At 29.8% G+C, this 19,524-nt stretch overlaps 1 long non-coding RNA gene across 1 annotated transcript in view; it reads right to left on the minus strand.

Moving 5' to 3' along the window:
* LOC142319492 (uncharacterized) overlaps nt 1-19,524 on the minus strand; it is a 134,713-nt gene that overhangs the window by 80,846 nt on the left and 34,343 nt on the right. The window contains exon 3 of the long non-coding RNA XR_012755206.1: nt 16,759-16,956. This is a non-coding gene — a long non-coding RNA (uncharacterized LOC142319492). The remainder of the gene's footprint in view (nt 1-16,758; nt 16,957-19,524) is intronic.

Consider the following 19,524-nt stretch of genomic DNA (forward strand, 5'->3'; position numbering starts at 1 on the left):
GTTACATTCGAATAATTTCTCTGTCTTACTCTTTATTTACTGTCTCTTTTAAACACACACACACACACACACACACACACACACGCACACACACACATATATATACATAAAAAATTAAATAAGTTCTCTGTTAATATTATTCTCCTTCTCATTTACCTTCTTTGTTCTTCATTTCGTTAACTATCTTTTATTCGTGTTATCGAATTTTTATTTCGGTATTTTGTTTTGTGAAATATAAAAACGTTCTTAAGAATATAAAAAAGATGTAAAAACATTTATTAAAGTTTACATTGTTAGTTTCATTCTACTGTTTTAAGGTTATGCTCATACATATGTAACCGAGTTTTAATATGTAACAAGAATATCATGCATAATATGTAATAGGAAAAACATAATTTACCGTTACTGCATTTTTTTACACAATATAAAAAAAAAATTCTTTGTAATTTATTATTTTTTTATCTCTTATAATCTGTTTAAAAATTTGGTATGATACCTATTTTTTCAAAAGAATATTCCTTTTGATAACTAATCATACATTAATTAATTATCATTGTCGTTAAATAATTAAAAAAAAGTAATAATAATATTTGATGTATGATTAATTGTAGAGCAGGTGCGGCAAAACATGAAGTACAGGATGCTTGTACTAAACAAAAGTGAAAAAAAAAATTGAATCATACAAAGGGAACCGATTACTCAGTTTATAAAACGCAGTCAGGCAAGTTTTTTAAATGTAAAAATAAGGGTATGTGTGGGAGTTAAGATTCTGAAACGGGACAAAACAAGGCATGATAGAAATTAATTGTTAAATGACAATATTACTGAGCAAATAATACTGAGTAAATAGGGTTATTAAATATCAAGGTCATGCATAAAATGTTTGACCTTGATATTTCAAGGTCATGCATAAACGACTTTCATTACAAATCAACTTTAACTGCTGCTTATAATACAACTTATATTAAAAACGTACATAAGGTACAAAAGCCACAGTTTCTATTGTTTAAATTACCTATACTGCCGGGCTTTGTGGCGCGAGTGATAGTATCTCATTTGGAAGTCCCGGGTTCCAATCCCGGGTTCCAATCCCGGTCAGGCATGGCATTTTCACACGCTACAAATTTTCATTTCATCTCGTTCTCTGAAGCAATATCTAACGGTGGACCTAGGAGGCTAATAAAAGAAATCTATACTGCAATTTAACCTCGAGTATATCGGTTCCTGTAAGTTCGAGGGTCCAAGATTTTTTTCCCCAGTAATCAAGAGTAGAAAATATCATATGAACATATAATTATATATTTTTAAGCTATCAATCTCTAAATCTTTTATATTTTCAAGGTAAACTAACAGATCTTTTACAATGTAATTGTAAAAGAATAAGTAAATTTAATGTTGCCTAGCTGTTTACTAATACAGAGTTATCAAATAGATAAAGAAACAGTTGACATATCTAGAAATATTTACTACTTGAACGATTTTCTGTACTGAACTACTATCAAAAATTATCAAAGAAATATTATAACAGGCAGACCATATTCCCGTATAATGTACAGCATGATACAACAGACAAATTTAATCTTTCCTTGTAAAACGAAAAACAATCATATCTTAAATGCTAATAGTATATTTTATCGAGAATCGCTGATTTCGAAAAAAAATTCATACAAACAAACTGATTTACAAAGCGATCCATAAGATTATGTATTACTTGATTGGTGATAATTAGGTTAAAATTTGCTAAGATCTATTACTAAATAGATTTTTTAAATTTTTTTACAAATATTTTATCCAAATAAATTTGATAATAAAATGAAGGAAAATAAATGAAAATATTTCGACAAAATCAAGTGTCAAACCGCAATTAAGAATTAAGCTAAGAACAAGTCTCAAGGCGGTCTATCCTTAGATGAGAATAACTGAGGATGCAAGTGAGGACAATTTAAAACACAAATCAATTTTTATACTTTTAAGTTTTGGATCTGGTAACAGCAGAATAATGAGTATTTTAAATTATTACTCTTAGGGCAATGAAGTCTCTTTGTAGTGATTTCGGTTGTATTATACAGTGGCTGTATAATTTTCATACCATATTAAGAAATCATTTGAGTTTGACAGTCAGGCCCCTTCTTAAGGATAAACTTCCATTCATTTTATACCATGTCACTCTATTTTCCTTTCGGCAATTTCTCTCATCCACTGAATTAATTGTTTCAGTTTACTAATTATTACTCGATGTTGCTTTTAGATTTTAAATTAATATTTTATTATACATTTTAATTGAATTAACTTATTACAATATTCAACGAAATAAGTAAAGTATGTTTAGATTAAAATAATACGTAATTTTGGTTTTATTTATAAATAGAATACATGATAAATAATTGTAGGTTCACTCAAAATGAAGGTAACATCTAAGATAAAATATAGAAAACAAACATAATATTTAAATCTTTTTCCGCCAATCTCCTTGGCGGAGTGGTTGGCGTTTCATCTGGAGGTCCCGAGTTCGAATCTCGGTCATCATAGAACTTTTCATTCGCTACAAATTTTCATTTTTACATACCGATGTACAAGCAACTTCGTAGTGAATTAATTCATCATTAAAAAAAATTATCATTTAATGAAATGATTATTTTTAATTTAATTATACATTTTCATTATTTAATTTTGTCAGTCTGTATTTCGCATGCATTTTCTTTGCCGATGAATTCTTTAAAGACTTAAATCATAACTAATTCGCTTTATAATATTTAAAAATTGAGGGTAGTCTTATTTTACTCGAAAATTTCTTTCCTGTTAACAAAAGCAATTTATTAAACATGTCTTCAGTAAAATTACATTTTTTGAACTATATATTAAATTAATCTTTTTTTCGCCTGTAACGCATAAAAAAAATCTAAAAATATATCCTAGAAGCTGTTTATTTTACTATATTTTTATTTATTTTTGGCCTACTAGATATTTTTTTATTCTCAACCAATTTGGATTTTTTTAATAATCATTTTCCACTCACTTATCGGCAATTTTCAAGAAATATCTATTTCTGCAAGATACGGTCACTTTATTTAAACATTAGTTCAGAAATCAAATATAAATTGCACAGGTTAATAGAAAAGTGTGGGGGGAGAAAATAAGACTTACCTTAATTTTATTTGACTTTTTTATGAAGAATTTATTAAATTTCAAACTCATCGAAAAAGATATATCGCGCCAAGTATATGGCGCGTATAATATTAAAGATGCCCAGACAATTATCACGAAAAATATGGAAGCTAATTTTGAATTAAATGCAAGATGATTAGTCTCAAAATACATAAAATTGTGATCCTAATAAAACTGTTAATTGAGTATTTTCATTACAAATTAATATATATTATAAAGTAGTTGTAAATGAAATAGTAATACGAGCCAGTTACAATTCTTTCTTTTGAATGCTGTCATTTTGTAAATATGGAATAAATCAGATTTTTGGATTGTAATAGTTTCTCAGGATGATGACGGATGAGTGGATAGTGAATAATTGTCGAATTATTATTCTGAATGACTTTATTAATATCTATGAATTGTTGAAATTTGATTGAAAGTGGAAAAGTTTTTTGTTGCTCGTAGTGACTGAAGGTGATGTGGCAGTAAGTGGATTAAGAAACATGCATTTAACTGTCGTATTAACTGTAGTTGGAATAACTTGGTGTGGACGGTATCGTAAAGAGAGGCCGTAGAAGTTATAATAAAATTTAACCCGATAAAATGACTAAGTGATAAAACTACGTCAATTTTTCTAATACGACCATAATATGTATTACAAAAGCCAAAATTATACACTGTAAAATGTGCATAATATTTATTACATTGTATACCAGTGATATCTACATATTTCGTTTGAATATTATGTCATAAACGTGTAAATTTGATTAACGTTTAAATGCTATGAGAAGGTCTCTCTACTCTCTCCTTATATGATTTGTGTAAAATTTACTCGCCTCGATCATCCGATATAGCTATACATGAATTACATATTTTACGCCTGCACATCTTCGCTGTTAGAGATCTGACTTTTATGGTATTCATACTGACTGAATTACATGGGATAAAATCTAAACAACGGCAAAGAGTTAGCTATTTACTAGCCCTGTAGTAAATCAAATTTAACAAGTTATCTTTTTTGTAGTCGGATACTTCTTGACCATCATTAGCCATTTAACTTCAATTATTTTTATATGTTTCATGTAGCAAGTAATAACTTATATTAGTAACAATATAAAATACATTTATTTCGATGTCAACGTTTAAAATTTTATTCGAAAATATAATTATAAGGAGAATTATTTCTAAAGCATTTAATATTATCAGATAAGTAAGGAAAAAAATTCTATTAACAACGGTTTTTGAAATATGAAATGTTTTTAATACAAACAAAAAAAATATTTTCACATCCGATGGAACATATATCACAATCTACTACAGAAAGTTTTATGGGAAACCATTAAAATAGAATTGCTTTGTAAATAAATGGTGATTCAGTGAAATGGACTATCTTAAATATATTGTAGATAATAATTAAAAATTGATTTTTCAAAACAGATATCAAATTAAAATACATAAAGGACCGCTTTTTTCAATTTATCAATCACATGACTTCAATATCACATTCCAATCACTCGGTAAGCCCGGGGAGGAAACTATTCATAACGCTTTAAAGTACTTTCAATAGAATTTGATCAATATCTTTCCCTATTCGTTGGTTTAGTGCCTGGATTGTTTGTGGTTAAGGTGTTTCGTAGAATTTCGTCTTTAACTAACACTTTTCAAAGAAATCACATAATTCTTAATTTAAGTATTAATTCAGATCAGCAAAACAGGAATATCCACCGATGGCCAGCGGATATTCTCATTCCGAGAAATTACATTACACGAGGGAAAAATCCAACAAAATTTTTATTGAAATCTGGGAATAAAAGGTTCTGCAACATACTTACATACACTTGGAGGTTGTAACCAACAAAATTTTCATTGCTGACCTCAAAAAATAGGGCTTTATTAGAAAAGATGAAATTGGATATCACAGTCATATGAGAATGTAGAAAGGGGCTTTTCATGGACTGTATTAGAATTTGGATCAGGAAATTTTGTTTATTAAAAATTTGAAAAATGCAGAATCTTTTTTTTAGTTCTAATTGGTTGTTCTAAAATCTGCTGTACGGAAAAATGTGAAAGCCTGAAATTAAGGATTTCAAACGAGATGATCTGTTAGGACTTCTTCCTATTGTTTCTTTCATTTTCCCGATGTTTATCGGAGTACACAATGTTCTTCTACACTTAATTCTTTTTTGAACATTGATCCTATTCCTTTAAAATATCTGATCCAGAACTTGATTGCATGGGCAGTCAGAACTGCATGGTTACCATGAATAACAAAATAAATATGAAAAGCACGTGAGCATGGATGAAAATTAACTATTTTAATTCGCTTTTAAAACGGGGATGCGCTTTTCGCCTCTTCAAGTCTAAATGAATTCTAAATGAATACTGGAGAGGAAGAATCTCCTACGTAACTGCTTCAGTCCAGATTCGCAATCACCAATTCATTGAATCCCTTTATTTTATTAACGCTTTACATAACTTACATTAAAGTTCTAGGAATAGAGTTGAAGTGAAAGAGAATGTATATGAAGAATTTATGAATAAATTTTTATAAGATAAGTTATACTTACATACTTTACTAACTTTACTACTACTACTTTACTTTACTACTTTATTAACTTACATTTAAATAAAGCTTTGAACAATCAATCTCGGAAATACAAGAATTAAGTAGTTCACTTGAAGAAAGTTAATATTTTTTGTTCAGAAATCCTCAGGTTGTGATGACAGAAAAGAAAGAAAGCGACTTTACTATATATGGTAGAAGACTATCGGAAATTTAATTATATTGACCAACGAAATGGATTCCACCAATGTTTACAAGAAAAATGACATTACTGCCACAGGCCATACAATTATTGGAATAGTTGAGGGTTTTCATGAAGGACTTGAAGCTGTTCATAGGTATTTTGTATCTGAAGAAAACTGATTTTGAAAATTATTTGAGATGATCAAACTCGAAGAAAAATTGAAGGGAAAGTATTTTCTGAAAGAATTTTGTAAATGAACTGAGCCGGTTAACTGACTGTAATATATATCCAAGAAGTGTACAGAATAAATCCTGTAAGGAAAGAATTGGAAAATTAGGCAATTAATTCAAAATGAAAGAAATAGAATTCTAAAATATCATCTAACTACAAAAGTGATAACCAAATAAATAATAAACCAAATAATAGCAGTTGTTCAAAAAATCTGAGTATTACAAACAAATTATGCAGTTTTGACCTGAAATCTGTCAAATCTACGGACTCGATAACATATTTGTCATCTATTTTGGAAATATTTTCGTCGTCGATTTGGATGAATGCTTTATGCGAGTAAATTTCAGTCCCACTAGATAACGAATCAGCACAATTAAATTAGACTATCTTTAGATCTTTAGATCAAATTAGATCTTAGACCATCCGAATTAGTATCAAAAAAAAAATTCATCTTTCGTAGAAAGGTAAAAAGAAATTTATGATTCTTAAAAAAAAATTAAAAATAAACTAATGGGAAAAAAATGAAATAAGTATTTTCTATCTATGTCAAAAGTGGTAATGATTAAAACAGTAAAAATATTGCATTTTATGCTTAAGATAGGAATACGCTACAGGCACTTCGGTCATTAAACGATCGTACAGCCATCAGATAAAAACAATCCCCAAATCCGAGAAAGTCCAATCAAATAGTACTAAGGATGCATTAATATTCTTCATGCAAATGGAACATAGATTAACAGAAAAGATTTCGGAGAGTAAAATTAGGTTACCATTAATTTTTACTTATATCGTGCAGCGGATTATTAACAATCAAACTCATCGGAAACGATATAGCACGACAAATTAAACGATAATAAATACTTCAAACTTCCATGATTATTTCTTGGCAGACTTATAGCTACTTTCTTATTTTTTGTTATAATGGTATAAACTGGCTCTGATTAATCAGGGGAGTTGTACGGTGTCAATGGAAAGTTAAACGTGAAATTACTCACTTCTGTATGTAAAAAATTGAAAAATAATGTATATAACCGGTTAAATGACTGACAACGCCAAAAATGAGCCGTCCTTATCTAGTTTAATTAATTAAATAAGTTGTTTTTACACAGATATGTAACTAGCTTTTAAATAAAGAAACATTTTAAAATTGTTTTAAATAATGAGTCTTCGTTTAAGAGGCTTATAATACTGTCATTTTAGGTGTTTTAATATGTTATTTGACAATGTATTCTAGCTCAATATGTAACATTAGCTTCATTCAATTTCAATTTGAAATTCAATTTGAGTTAATATTTATTACGTTTGCTATACAAACTACTGTGGGAAATTATTAAAAGAAATGTATTTTTATTTCGATACAAAGTAAGGAAATTAATAAATACAAAAAAGAATAAGGTCGTAAGGGTAATAATTATTTCGAATTTTATTATTGGGGGTAGAGTGATAAGGGTTAATTTTAACTTCTAAGAAAATGCCAGGAAAATTAAAAAAAATCGTACCTTGACGTTTTAAACATTGAAGATTTTGTTTTCTCAGTTTAGAAATTGCGCGTCCGGTACACAATCTCACCTTTTATTTATCAAGCCAACGTGAAAAAATGAAAAACATCCCAAAGTTGGTATTTTTTTATTTTAGCTTTGCTATTTTTATTTCTGTTACTCGGTACACATACATATATATTAGCTGGATGATATTTAGAACAATCGAACATTTTAGATTGTTGAATTTGTCACGGTAACAACAGTAAGTAGTTTATGTGCCGGTTGAGCCAACAATGGTGGCACTTCTGAGAACAGACTGAGCAGTAATTTATTGTTTCCAGACGGTTATTTGGATCATAAATAAGGCGGCTTAGTGAGTGGCCGCGTTTTAGCTTCCGCTGGACAAAGGCTGCCGTGTCAACATGCTAATAGACCCTCTCGTAGTTACCACCCCTTGCGTACTAAAGTTCTCTTCCAACCACCCACTCTAATTATAAAACCCGCTTCTCTTTTTCTCATCTGTACTATTCAACCAACCCCTCTGCCTTTATTTCTGAATGAACCCGCAATTCGTTACGGCTATTAATAATTTAATCAATTATTTTTAAACATTTGTTCCTATTATGTCTCGAATCTAAAGAACCATAAAATATCCCTAAAGAAAAATCTCTTATTAAATAGACAGGTATTTATACACATTTATAAAAAAATTCTTTCCAACTTAACAAATACCATCGAGTATATTTTGCTGGTGAAACATTCACCTACAAGCGCCCTTAAATGTACATTATGTGTACAGAACGAAGGGAAAGAAAATAACAAATACAGAATTTAGGCAAAAGCTCTTTAAAGAAAATGAATAATTCTATTATATTGCATATCAGTTGTAATTTTTTCATATAATTTTAATAGTTTTTTTATTTTATTACCTGAATAATATTTTACCTGAATATTTTAGTACCTGAATTTCGTTTATTAAGTCGGAAATATATTTATTATAGTCGGAAATGTTTATATTACAAAAATACGTAACTCAGATCCTTAATACTAACTGCTTGAATTATAACAACTAAATATGTTAAATGACTTTAACATAGAATACTTCACTGTAGTTACTTCATTAGTTAATAAAATATATATATATATATATATATATATTAATTATGAAAATAGTCTACAGACTTTTATTGTTAAGGGACAATTGCAAAAGGTTTTAATTGACTAAAAATAAACAGTTTTGGCTACTTTTTGTATTTGCAGATTATAAAAATTGTACCAAAAAACATATATACAGTACTAGACCAATAACCAATATATTAATATATATAACAATAGGCCAATAACCAACTATATCCTATTTACTCTAAAGACATTCATTAAAGTTAAAGTTAAGGTTTACAGAGTTAAGGTTAAGGTTAACTTGAGTTAAAGTTTACTCTAAAGTAAATTATTAGAACAGTAACTAAAAACCATTGTTTAACAAAGTAGTCTACTCTATAAAAAAATGTTTAAGCGTTGGGGCATATAAAGTTTTTTGACCACAATTATTAAATAAATGCTTGATTAAAATATTTTGTTAAAACAGTAATATGTAAAATTCAGAATTAAACAATTTTTAAATCGACGTTCTTTATTGTAGTTACGAAGAAAATTTATGGCCAACTCGAATTTGAATAAGTTATATTGACTTATATTTTAATTTTATCTATAACTTATATACATTTTGAAATTATACTCTCCCACAATTGAATTGTAGGCATAATTACAGTTCAGAAATTTCTCGGTCTGACAATTAAAAAAACAATATCGTTAATTAAATCCCATTAACCAGGGGGCATTTCTGGGTAAAATAAAATTAAATCCATAACTATCCTTAAACTTATGAAGTTATTTATGAATTGTTAAATTTTTATTAATAGTTCAATGTTCAAAGAAAAACACATAAAGAATTTAATATATCCATCCCCTATAACAAAGCTTCTAAAGTTAAAATAATCATTTCTACAAATGTGCAGGGGATTTGCTTAATGGTTCATCATATACAGTAATAATATTTATGAATTATTGTTTAGTACGTATTACTGGATACAAGATATATAAATCGCGGGTTCGAAGAAATGTGTGAACGCGGTGATTCGAAGCAACAAAGAATGTTGGAAGCTGTCAGTGGCGGATTCTATTCAACGCTGAGAACGAGCTGGTCGTAAACCATATGATTCACTGCCTTATACCTTATAACATGCCGCTTACCATACAGAAGAAGAAACAGCATGGCTCAGTTAAGGCGGAGATTGCCTGTACCTTACTGGCTGTGTAGTACCACAAACAACTTCGTCTGAGTGGAAATATATATATTCCTTTACTATTATTTTTTTTCTTTAATGACAAACAACCAACAATAGACAATGGAGAGCTGATTATAGGAAATATTATTTTGTGATTGGTTTATTTATACCTTTCACCTTATTTTCGCTATAAATCATTTAATTTGCGGTAATGATTTACAAATAAACTTAAGAATAAAAAATAGTAAATGATATCTGATTTAATAAAAGTTGAAGAAAACTAAATCATGTTATTCAAAGTGAAAATTGAATGATTTTACGCGCTACCGCTGAAGTACGTTTAAAGAAAACTTTTATAAGTCTTTAAACTTAATATTTTTGAAGCGTTAAATGCAGAATTTTATAAAAATTATCTATTTTTTATTTTTACAGATAAAAGTGAACAATTTTATTACTGAAAGTTTTATTATTGAAATAAATTGGCTACGGCCGATCTCCGTGGTGGATTGGTAGTGTATTAGCCTTTCATCTGGAGGTCCTGGGGTTTGAATCTCGGTCAGGGGTGGTATTTCTTACACGCTACAAATTTCCATTCTCATATGGCAAAATGACCAAAGCAGTCGATGCACATCATCTCAGAAGAAAAAAAAATAGCTACATTATTATTAGTATTTTTAAAAACTAATTTAAACAAAAAAATTAACATTTACTGAAAAGCTTTTACGCATTTTTTTATTTACTCATAATGATTTTTACGTATTTAAAAACTTGTGGAGTTTGTATTCATTGACATTCATATGGATTTATACAAGCGTAGCTAGTGGTTAGATGTTGCTTGTAAATTCTACGATAAGTAGAGCAATTATTAACTGGTAATAATCCGTGTACTATAACTTTAGAGGACGATACAAAAAAAGTAAGGATATCGCAAGGGATAAGAACTTAACTCTCGGTGAGGGCAATTTGAGGTTCGGTAGGACCATCTATGTTGAAAGATCTTGTGTGATGTCGGTAGGCTATGACACCTGAGTCTAATTAAAAATAAAGCCTGAGGGGGTAGTCTGACTAGCAATGTAACAAACTATAATTTCATTTACTATAAGAAGAAGGGATGCAATTTTCTCGAGTTCTAACTCGAGAAAGTGGATGGATATCTACAGATAAACAACAGCCAAGTAACTCCAGTTGCTAAATTACACGTATTCTTCCATGCATCTATTATCAATAAGCTAGACATATAACTTTCCTTACATCATTCATATGTATTCTTTTATATCATGAAATGTGTAATTATATTCTCATGATATTCATAAAAAAATTAAAATAACTTACATTCAAAGTTATACAGTGCTAATTACACGGTAAAAAAAAATAATTTTATGCTATATTAGACTTTTTTCTTCTATGTTACCGATAAAATTTTGATTTATAAGAGAACACTTACAGGAGTTCCTCAAAACATTCTGCTTTAATAGTATATCCATTTGTTTTCCCAGATTGAAATTCACATTTTAAAGTTCCATTAAAAAGTTGTGTAAAAAATTATTATTTTTAGAGAGACAATGTATATTTAAGAACATAAAGTTATTTGTTAAGTTGTAACTTTAAAAATTAAATACAAAAAAAATATTATTATTATTATTATTATAACACCATATGGCAACCTTTGTTTAAATTGTTATATCAGCTCACAGTAAAATCAAAATAACATTTTTCTCAATTGAATTTTTGTTATATAATTTTGATTAAAAAAGGGATGAAGAAAAGGATTGTGAATGAAAAGTACTATTAAAATCGGTGACAATTTCGATAACCGTTAGAGAAAATGACAGTGTCTTCACGTAGCATCGACGTAATATAGACCTTGAACTTGCCTCCACAGCTATTTCGCTGCGAAGCACTATAGGGCCAGTATCATATCTAACACTATTAATTTTAACGATTTTTTTGTTTTTAAATAATTTCATTTAAGTAGTTGTAAAAACTTTTATGAAGGTGGGTTCAGTAGCCTATGGCAGGCAATAATATAAAGTTCAAACATTTATTTTTGTATTTTATTTAACATTAATATATTTTATTTAATTACAGAAGTCTTTCTGGGCTTAAATTTAGAAACGGTGGTTGTTATACTAAAAATTTTCTAACTTATATGTTTAAAACGAATTAACTGGGTACTGGAATAATTTTTTGAAGTTCTTTTTATTGTTGTATATATTTGATAAATATAAAAAAAGATTTAGTTTTTATCTAAAATGAATATTGTAAACCTGTACCAGGGTAAGTTAATGTGATGCAAAGAATTTTTTACTAGAATTTCTGAAGTATATAATTGTGATATGATAAAATTATCTGAAATATCCCAATTTTATAATAATTTGATGTAATTATTCTTTAGTTGTGTGCTATATATTCGGGTGTATTTAAGGACTTTTGAATATTAGTAATCTGTTATAAATATTATAATATGTGGGAAAAGTTTTTTTTTTTACTACTGTTGAAGAATGAAAAAATGTATATAAGAATCTGTTTTAGATCAATAAATATTTTGTTGTTTGTTATTCTTACATTAACTTTAGTATTCCATATAACCTGCATTTTATATTAAGTTGTTAGATTTCTTTTTTTTTACCACCCGGAGTCGTATCTAATAGTCTTTACTAGTCATATATAACAGCGTTGTAATTTCTTTTTATAATTATTACTTGTAGATAAATTTGTATTTTGTATTTTTATGAAGTTGTAAAACATTTGTTAAAGAACTTTAATTTGAATAACTTACTTAAAAAAAGAAAAATTTTATTATTATTTATCTTTTTAATTACATCTAACAACATGGTTATCTAGATACAGATAACACTAACCATCAAAGTATTAATTTACTCTTTTGGACATCTCTCAGTAAAACATCTCTAATTGACTGCTACTCTCCTTTTAGTAACCACCTCTTGTCCTCTTTTAGTCCCCCACCGTCTATCACCACGGCGTATTCTACCATGTTTCTCAAGGGAAAATTTTTTTTTGACTAATTTGTTTTTTCCTAATATTCAATAACGTTTTGATACAGACTTGAAATGAAGTTTTCTCTCAATGAGGAATGTAAATAGTTTTCGAATATTATTTACCCCAAGTTGCTAAGTAGTAAAAACTCTCAACCCCTAAAAGTAGTAGTTCGATGCCTTAAGTAGTTCTATGTATTAAAATGGCTCTTTACAGCTTACTTTTACCTTTTTCTAAAATATTTTCTTTATCAAGCGTTAAAAAAGTATAAATATCTCACAGAATTATCTGTATCAAACTGATAATAGGTGAGTTTGTAAAAAAAAGTCGGTTGAAGACATTTAAACTGAACAACCAAACGTGGCAAAGGGTTCACGTAAACACCCTCGTCTACAACCAGCTCAACCAGAGTGCAGAGTCAAGAAATATTGAGATTGACGCTAGGAAAAGCTTACAAAAAGCTTTTTTTAAGAGTAGTAATGTACCGAAACCCAAATATTTGGTCATTACAAAGGAGGATGGAAATTTCTCGAGGGTTAGACATTTTCTCATCGCTCGGGAGATAACCAAATGCGCTGGTGGCCCTGTAAAAGAAATAAGGAAGACCTTCACGGGACTTCATGTTGAGACTGTAAATGATGTCCAGTCTCAAAAGATCCTAGGGCTTAAAAAGATCGGAGAACTGGCTGTACATGTCGATCCCCACGGTACGCTCAACACCTCAAGGGGTGTGGTCGTCTGTCGGGATCTTCTAAATTGCTCGGAGCAAGAAATTGTTGAGGAGTTGTCATCACAGAGGGTAATAGAGTGTCGCCGATTGAACATGAGGAGGAATGGCGAAGTCCTACCTTCAGCCTCTCATGTTCTCACATTTAACCGGCCTACCTTGCCGGAGAAGATTAGAGCAGGGGTACATCGATTGGATGTGCGGGCATTTATCCCGCAACCAATGCGATGGATGTATTCCCAAAACATCCAAACTTATGAAGAAACCCGTTCCATGGTGGAACGATGAAATAAGTGAACCTATAAAAAGAAAGAAAAGGGCGTATAACGCCTTTAATAAGCGTCCTAGCATAGAAAATCTTATTGCCTTTAGGAAATACAGGGCGTATGCAAAACGTCTTATGATAGATTCAAAGAAACGATCCTGGCAGCAATACATGTCATCCATCGACAAAACCACTACTGCAGCAGATGTTTGGAGGAAAGTGAAGGCGATTTGTGGGCGTAATAATTTTGCTCCCATAACTAGCCTTCAAGATGAAGATGAAATAAAAGACACTCCATGTGAAATTGCAGAGCTATTATCCAATCACTTCGAAAAGGCCAGCAGAACGGCCAACTACGAAGAAGATTTTCGTACCAAAAAAGAACAACTTGAAGGTCTACTAAACTTCAGAACTGAGTATAGTTACTCATATAATGTACCATTTAAAATGGAAGAATCCGCGAAAGCGTTGGAAAAATCAGGCAACACAGCTGCTGGTCCGGGTGAAATCCATTATAATAAAACTAGACTACGGATGTATCGTATATTCATCCGCTAGAAAGTCGCATTTAAAAAAGTTAGACGTAGTTCATAATAGCGGAATAAGATATGCAACAGCCGCTATCCGCACAAGTCCGGTGGCTAGTCTGATGCCTGAAGCCGGAATAATGCCACTACATTATAGAAGAGAGATCCTTTTACTAAGATACGCAGCAAATATATGGGCTTATCCTGCCCATATAAATAATAAACTTTTCAACAACCATCCTATGGCTGCATTATACGAACGTCGTGCTACCTATTCCAGACCAGCCGGAATTAGGTACCACGAATTAAGAAGTAAATACGAAATTGCCATTCCAGATACACTGGCAATTTCTATTAGAGAAATACCGCCATGGCTCTTGCCAGCGGTAAATACAAGGTTGGATCTCTCTCAAGGAGAAATAAAAAAGAAACCAGCAGTGATCATCCACCAGGAATTTTTGGCAACCGTCAGTAGATACGAAGAACATATTAGAATTTATACTGACGGTTCTAAAACCGAACATGGTGTTGGATGCTCAATATATGTAAATGGAGAAGCCCACTTTTGGAAACTGCCAGATGTGGCCAGTGTCTACACGGCAGAACTCACTGCAATTCAGCAAGCTCTTCGCTACACTGAACACTATTGCGAAGAGAGAGTGCTAATATGTTCCGATTCTTTAAGTGCACTTGTCGCAATTCGGAACAAAAACATTAAGGATGTCCTAATTGCAAACATCCTGTCCATTTTATACATTCTAAATCAACGAGGACAGCGATGCGTATTTGTATGGGCTCCGGGGCATGCTGGTATTACAGGTAATGTAATCGCAGACGAAGCTTCCAGAAAGGCAACAGTCTGCGATGATTTGGATGCATTCCCTGTAAGAGTGGCAGATGTTAAAAACCGTCTAACAAACATAGTAAAAAACAAGCGGAATGTTGAATGGAGTTTAAATACAAAATTAAACTCAGTAAAAACTTCTCCTTATAAATGGAAAAGCGACTTTAAGTTGACTCGCCGTGAACAAGTAGCGGTGACCAGACTTAGAATCGGTCACACGCGATTAACAAATTTATATTTGTTAACCGGCGAAGTGAGACCAATGTGCGGTGTTTGTAATAAAACACTGACAATCAAGCATCTAATAGAAGAGTGTACCATATTTGAGGACCTCAGAAAGTTCCGTCTTAAAAATAATGTTAGTGCTGACCTGGATAATGGAAATGAAGAAAACATAGTTGCATTTTTACACGCCAGTGGACTTCTTAAAAGTCTATAAAATGAAAGTTTAAAGCTGTGATAAAAGAATCTGTAAGCGGTAGTTTTATATATATATATATATATATATATATAAAGAAAGAAATGGTATTGATAAGTTGAAATTTTAATTTCATGGTCTTTTGAGAACCTTATCTCAAATTTTAATATCGGGGCTCTTTACACCCCGTAAGTGTTTGTGATTGTCCTTGTCTTTTATGTCTTAATGTATATTGTGAAGTTTGTGTTTTTAAATAAAATGTAAGGGCCCTTTACACCCTTACATATGACGATCCTGATGGAGATAATAATTTCTTTTAAAGAATGTGACGAGGGCTAATGACCTTAGCCGTCGATGCCCATAAAAATTCAGAAAAAAAAAAAATTAATTTTTAATATGATGATCGTGAGACGGATACAACATAACATTTTAAGCTCTATACAAATACTGAGAAAGTTCGGCAACATCAATGAAAGTTTTTAAAATTAATTATCAATGTTTTGTAAGAAATCATAAAACCACGTATTTTGTATAATTAAAATTAACGTCATGAAAAAATGAATGTATAAAGGGTTTTTAACAGATTAATCCTAAGATAAGCTTGTAAGGCAGAGTAAGTATAATAGTATGAATTTATCGATCTACTTTTAAATCAGTATTAATATTTTAAAGTTGGTATTTTAATTAATAACATCAATTAAATATTTAGCTTATCATTAAATTACATCCCACTTCTTTCATTATGTAAATGATTTTTTGCATATTTATTGTATTTACTGGCTATTTTATTATTAAAAATTAAATTATTCAATTAAAAGATAAATTTAATGTGATAATTATTATATATTATAATAACAACAATGATAATAATAATAAAAATCTACAGTATTTGCAAATTAAAAAAAAAAAAAAATGACAAAAGGAAATAAAATGCTACATTTTAAATGTGTTTGTATAATTTTTTTCTTAATTAAACAACTGGAAAATGGCCAATTAGGTTTGTTTGTAATGCAAGAATTAAACAACCATTTTAATGATGGTTAAAGATAATAAAAGATATATATATATATATAATTGAAAAATATGTACCTTTTTGTTGTCAGAGAATTATACCAATTGTGTGCCTGCGTGTGTATGTTTCTTAAGTGAGGATACTTTTTTTTTTAATCTAATAGTTGCAACAAGATCGTCAGCTGCAGCTGTGATGTTCATAACGTAAGATGATTTTTATCTTGTGAAGACATATAAACATGTGCAATCATCTGGTCACCTGCGTCGTTCATCAACCTGTTTAAAATAGACACGGAGGTTTTAAAACTGACATCAAATATGATATAAATTATAATTAAATATATGAAATATTAATGTATTAAGTATGAAATGCAGAATTTAAAATTGACTTTATGTGTTATTCTTCATGCTAAGGCCTACATTAATTGTAAGCATACTAGTATTTTTTTCTACATATGTTAAAAAGCATCATTAAGTAATCCATCTTTTAATGATTTTTATCGTCTTTACCAAACCTTTTATTAATAAAATTAATTATGGATTAATAATTTAGTTACTGGTTTTTAATAACTTATTGTAGAAGAACTAAAATTTAATTACAATTGTCTAAACTTTCGTCTGAAGAAAAGAAGGAATGGCAAAGAAAGAATTATTATAAAGAATTATTCCGGAGTATTATAACTTTTCTTTTATTCTTTACCGCACTTTACCTATGAAAATTATGTTAAGTACAACGATTTATTGGTAGAATAACAGCTAATTCATCCCGTGAAACAGTGGAAGTCGAAACAACAATTATTAATGGCAAGTGATTTGTTGAAAGCTTTTCGTGAAAGAGGTTGTTGGTAACTAAAAATCGCTGGAGATAACATTGGTAAATAGCGTTGAAGAGATTCAATATTTTCCATAAACGGAATAACCAACGTAGTCACTGAATTGTTGGTAAGTACACGATCAAGCATAAAGCATTTAACTGCTCTTAAAAGCCCTTTTCCATCCTAACCATCAAGGTTAAACACTGAGTTTTGATACGGTTTGTCATAAGACAGGGAAAAAAAGCTGTAGATTTCACTTTATCCCTAGATAAGTAAAAGATTCTTTGTATGAAAATTCGGAGAACGCACTTCCAAAGTTGTAGCATTTAGGCAGTCCGAAATTTCGAACTAGTAATACATGTGCTTATTGTGAGCTGCGTGCACGATTTCAGTTTAGTGTTTATTCACATCTCAGAAAGATCTAACCCATAATCATGAAGTTACTATGGTAGATTATATATTACGCCGATTGATTCAGGTATACTTCTAAAAAACCCTATTTCGTGGCGGGAAGTTACTGAGAAAGTAATATATTTTAAACTAAGACTGGCTTCATGAAAATTTTAATCTTGTAGAATTTTTCATGCAAAAACAATACCAACGAAAGTGCCTTTAAATAAAATAGCTTTGAAAAGTTTTTTTCACTAAATTCTATCTCAAAAAAAAAACTTGACTTTTATCTAAACTCTTCGAAATATAAACAATGTCTTCATTTTTCTAAGGTGTACGTTCCAATCTGTTGAATTATTGAACAATAAGTAATCTCCTACGGCCCAGTGAAATGAGGATGATACGTGACATGTAAATGAAATGTAGTCGTGTACAGATTCAGGCCGACCACTCTTGAGACATGTGGTTAATAGAACCTCAACCACCAAAGAACACCGGTACCACTACCTATATTAGACAGTGGATAGTGGATAGCTCTAGTACAAGAACTAACTTTTACTAGGATTCGAACTTCCGAAACTTCGACTTCGAAAATTAGTTGTTAATTTTTTGCGTTGAGATAACCACTAGACCGGCTGTTGGAATTAACCTATTACCAAGAAATATAAATTTTTAAATTATATTTTAAGAAATTTTTCTTAACAAAATGAGTTTTCAGTTTTATCAACACAAGTTATATTTTTAAAATGTTAGTTTTTCAAATTAATTTTTTTATCCTAATACTTCAAAAGATTGTCATTTTTTAAACCAAATTTTATGCACCTTACAATAGGACATTTCAATCATATAATGAAGGTGTTAAGAATGTGTTAAACATTTTTCTGCTTGCATCATTGAGAAAAATATTACATTTTAATCTCTATTCAAATACAGTGAGAGATCAGAAGAATAATTATCACATTTTTTTTTATAGTTGAAGTCTGATTTTCAATCACTTAGCCTTCTCATTAAACAAAGGATTAAATTCATTAAAAATATGCAACAAAATGTAATAATGGTTCATATTTAACCATTACACTTAAAAAAGAGCTAATAAATTTAACAAAAAAAAAGTTTTGCTTGATTCTTAAAAAAATCAGCTCTCTAAAAAATCAGTATCAGTTCTGTATGATTAATTATTTTAAAGAGTATGTAATGTGTGCTGTAATTAGTATTACAGGATATGTATTATAATTTGTGTACTATCTTTTGCAGGAAAGATTACATCTGGAGGTAAATTTAAAAAGATTTTATAAAAATAATTCTCAGAAAAATAAATATATCAATAAAATCTGGTCATAAAATAACTATTATTTTTTTTAACAAAATTGCTTTATTAGCATATGAAAAAGGTTTTCCGTTCTTTTATATTTTAAAACTAATAATCTTATTTACGTAATACCTTCATTTCATATGATTACAGATAGCTCTATGATTTAATTTATTTTCATCTTATACTTTAGTTAAGTAACCTCTATGAATTTTCACGGTTCGACGAACCGTGAGTAGGTTTGAAAGGAACCGCAGGAATGCTTAATAGGTAAGTCTAACATTTTGCAGGATTTTTCACATTTTATTAAATGATCCATTTCTACATCTT

Source organism: Lycorma delicatula, chromosome 2, assembly GCF_047948215.1.
Source record: "Lycorma delicatula isolate Av1 chromosome 2, ASM4794821v1, whole genome shotgun sequence".
Lineage (NCBI taxonomy): Eukaryota > Metazoa > Arthropoda > Insecta > Hemiptera > Fulgoridae > Lycorma > Lycorma delicatula.